Here is a 4433-nt window from a genome sequence, read left to right as displayed (position 1 = left end):
TAAATGCAGATAATGCTACCTGTAAGATGTTTATATAAATTAAATGACATCAAAAGAAGTCTTGTGTTGTCCCAAATCTACAGAAAACACTTGAACATACAGATATTCTCTCATAAATATATTCACACACAGCATTGCACACATACTCAATGTATTAAAAAATGACAGGATATATATATAAAATAGGAAACACCAGTGCATATATGTACAGAATTAAGCTTGCATTTAGAAATGAAGATGCATATAAATGTGCATATAGAAATTATGCTGGGCATATAAGAAAGCTGTACTAACCAAATAATATAACTCGAGGCAGAGAGAGAGGCCGGGACTCCCCTGGCTTGTCATGCTAACAGCATGGCTGAGTGGTGGGCTTACTTGTATTGAACTTGCTCCATCTGGAAGCCAAGCTACAGTAAAGGCAGCATGTGGTGAGTCGCAAGCACTTGTGAGCAGTGCCAGAGACAATGTGCAGGTGTGTAGTGAGGGACCAATGTCATCTGCTACAGGCAGAAGAGAGGGACACAGAGTGCGCTAGAGAGAGGTGGTGATGGGGAACTGACCAGTCTAGAATAAAGGTCTCACGCCTTTTAGATAGCTGGGGAACAAGCTAAACGAAGGAGAGTAGCCACTCCCATCTACCTGCCCTGGGGAGACTGTACAAGTGGAAATGCGTGGCTTAAACTTAAGGAAAAGGACCATCGCGTACGTTAATTTGGATTCAGAATATGTGCTCAACTAAATCAAGGGAAGGCTTTTCGATCGAGTACCGTATATCCCTCTGTTTGGACTCTTAATAGTGTAATATGTTGATGCCGGTTTTGTCACTTAGGATTAGATTCTGCTGCAAGTTACGGAGACACAGAAATATGGGCTAGCACAAGTAGTTTATTGTTTTCCATGAAAAAGAAGCCAGAGGTAGAACAGTTCAAACTCAAAGTTCTAGAGGGGACAGAAAGGAATGTAAATGAGGGGACTGAGTGGGGGTGGGAAGCAGAGGGCACAAATCCCATGAAAAGGCACATCAGTTCTCCATCTTTACACAGTTGTTGCCATGGGGAAAGTCAGCTCAGTGTTGCTTGAGCTATTGATTTTTGTTGAGACGGGTTCTTGCTCTGTCACAAAGGCTGGAGTCCAGTGGTGCAATCATGACTCGCTGCAATCTCCGCCTGCCAGGCTCAAGCTGTTCTCCCACCTTAGCCCCCTGAGTAGCTGATGCTACAGGCGTGTGCCACCACACTCAGTTAATTTTTGTGTCTTTTGTAGAGACGGGATCTTGCCATATTGCCCAGGTTTGTCTCGAACTCTTGGACTGAAGCGTTCCACCCACCTCAGCCTCCCAAAGTGCTGAAACTGCATGTGTGAGACACCTCACCTGGCCCAATTTTATAGAGAAAAGTTTAAAACCTAGATTTTGTATGTGAAATTTGACTTCTAAATGTTACAACTAATTCAAACATTTAAAAGCCCTCTGGACCAAGGATAACCTATAAGTAGTACATATTTGATCCAGGGCTGCCAATATGAGATCCACTGCCAGTTCTTATGACAACTGATCTCATAAGAACTATAGAAATGCCTAGGTGTGCACACATGTGCATAGATCACTAGGCGAGTACATCAATGTTGTGGTTGAGTGCAGGACATTCTTATTGAGCTATTTCCAAGTGGTGGGTGCATTCTGAATTCCGGGAATTCAACAGTGAACAATCATGTTAATTTGTGAGTTGAGTTGAAATCCTGTCCTCTGGGAGATTTTTAGGCTGTTTATCAGGTCAAAGAAGCAGAACCAGTATGAGTGATATAAGGGGTTTATGATGGGGTTGGGCCTTACGCGACTGTGCCAGTGGGTGGCGCTGCTTATGTAAGCCTATTGCCCTGCATTGGATGCGGAACCTTGATTCAGCAGAGCTGTGCATTGGTAAGTGATTATGGACATGAAATGGGAGAGAGCAAGGACAACATGGAACCCAGGAGGATGAGCTGGAACACACCAAGGAAAACTGGAACCTGCCTCTGTCCCTCCCTGGGATCTGTCAGTCTCTCAGCGCCTCCAGACTTCTAACCTTAGTGATGCTGTGAGCTTTGGAAGGTCCATGGAGCTGCACCCAAATCTGGTCCAGACGTTAGAAAAAGTAAAAGAGGAGATCGGCAGGAGGTGGAGGAGCCCTAGCCCTGCATGCTGTCTGCAATCTCCCAACAAGACGAGCCATCAAACCCATGACAATGTGTGTGAGATGCAGCAGAGAACCGGCTCATGTTGACCCCTGGAGCATAAACACAACTGCTGCTTCACACCCACTTTCCAAAGCTCACCCAAGTTGGCTGGCCAACTTTAACACAGAACACTGCAGGGAAGGGAATTTGGGGAAATGCTTTCAATTTAACTAAGATGACACAATGCAAGGCCTCTGTGGCCAGGGAAGACACAGTGAACTAGGGAGTGGCTATACAGTTGGTGGGAGTTCCGAACGGGGAAGGGAGGCACTGTTGGGTGCTTACCCAGCAGGAATAGGTACTGTCTAGGGGCTCAGGACAGAAGAAGTGATGCCCACGCTGAGGGGTGAAGTGGGGTTCGTCAGGTGAGGTGAGTGTGGCGGGAGGAAAGAAAATAGTGTGTGGAAGGGGGAGGAAGAGGAAGAGGAAGAAGAAGGAATAGAAGGAGGAGGATAAGGAGGAGGAGGGAGAGGAGGGAAGGGGATAGAGAGGAGGAAGAAGAAATGAGGAGGAAGAAGGAGGAGGAGAATGAGAAGAAGGAAGATGACAAGGAGAAGGAGGGGAAGGAGAGGCGGGGAGAGGCAGGTGAGATAAAGGAACGGAGTTAATGGAGTCAAAAAAAAAATGCAAAGACAGCGTCAGAGGGAGGGACAGAGTGATTGGAGAGAAGTAAGAAATTTAAGAAGAGCCTATGTTTAGAAGATAGAATGGTGTGAGATGGGCTAGAGAAATTAGCAGGGACCAATGAAATATGAACACACACCCACAGAGAACGAGATCAACACCCTGACATTAACATATATAGACAATCCAGACTTGCATGCACTTAACAACTCATTCAGTCAACACACAATATGCATACACATCTATCCATATGGGACACAAGAAACCACATATAATCAATTCCTTACTGATTCTCCCTGACTCCCTCCACACCCCAGGGAGGCAGCAGAATGGGTTAATTCTGATCAGATCACCTGAGCAGGGCCTTGGAGGACATTCTCCAAGATCCCATGAAGCTTTGTCCCTATGCACTTCCTTGGAGGTGTGAACACTCAGCCGGCCACAGCTATCCCATGAGTAGGTAGTCCTATTAGATGTCTCATCTTGTTCAGGGGAGAAATATGACCCCTTCTGTCACGAGGGCAAAGCCTGACTGTACCACACCTGTGCTTGGCTTCTCAGGTCATCCAGAGCAGGCCTTGTTTCTGATGCATTTTACAAGCCGCTTCATATTGTTGTTAATGAACAGGACAGACCATAAAAGTGGGGAGGAAATGAGCCAGCATAACGTTCCCACTGTGAATTTTGGTGAGAAACCCAAAGAATCAACCAGTGGAAAGGACACAGAGCCATGGTCTTGGGAAGTGTTCTTGAAGGCCAGGGTTTGAAGGCAGGAAAGAACAGAATGGACAGCTAGAGACCTTCCAGCATGACTCAGCTCTCTGTGTGTCTGTGTGTGCCTGAGTGTGTGTCTTTAAGAAGGAACCATGTGGATGCATATATAGGGGTGCCTGTCATGTAAATATTTGAGTCTGAGTGAATGGGAGAAGGCATCATCTAAAACCCCAGGAGCAAATGCTAAGGTTTGGTCAGGCTAGAGGAAAATATGTGTCCCCTCCTCCACTTCTGCTTCTCGAGAGTATTTTTAGGGACAGAGGAAGTGCTGAAAAGCTTACCGTAAAGCAAATGAGAGGAAAACTGTTGATATCAAAGTTTCTGCTATTAGGTTGGTGCAAATGTAATTGAGGTTTTTGCCATTAGTTTCAATAATTCTTCATGTCAAGATGTTGACCTGGGTTCGGTGCACCGCCAAATCTTTCGAGCAATGCGAAGGAAGTTCCTGGAGTTTGTCTGTGACAGAGATTCAGAAAATATTCATTTGCTTAATAAAATGAAATAAAAGTTTGCGGATGTCCCCAGGCTCTGGGAAGCTGGAGAAATACGTGTATCAGAGAAGTAAAAGACAGTCTGAAAAGTCCCCTGCAGGGTTTGGTTAAGGAGCTTTAAGGATAGGGGTGATGAGTATTACATTGTAGGTTGTTTCCTATTCTACACTATGCTGTAATTCACTTCTGATGTTGCTAAACCTTCCATAACATTCTGTGTATTAGTTGAGGTAAAGGTTAAGCTGCTGTAACAAAGAATGCCAAAATACAGTGGATTATAGGAGACAGATATTTATTTCTCATTCATGAGATGGTCCTGAGGTGAAC

Source organism: Mandrillus leucophaeus, unplaced genomic scaffold (genome assembly GCF_000951045.1).
Source record: "Mandrillus leucophaeus isolate KB7577 unplaced genomic scaffold, Mleu.le_1.0 Scaffold7, whole genome shotgun sequence".
In the NCBI taxonomy this organism is placed as follows: Eukaryota; Metazoa; Chordata; class Mammalia; order Primates; family Cercopithecidae; genus Mandrillus; species Mandrillus leucophaeus.
Note: the sequence above shows the minus strand (reverse complement) of the source record.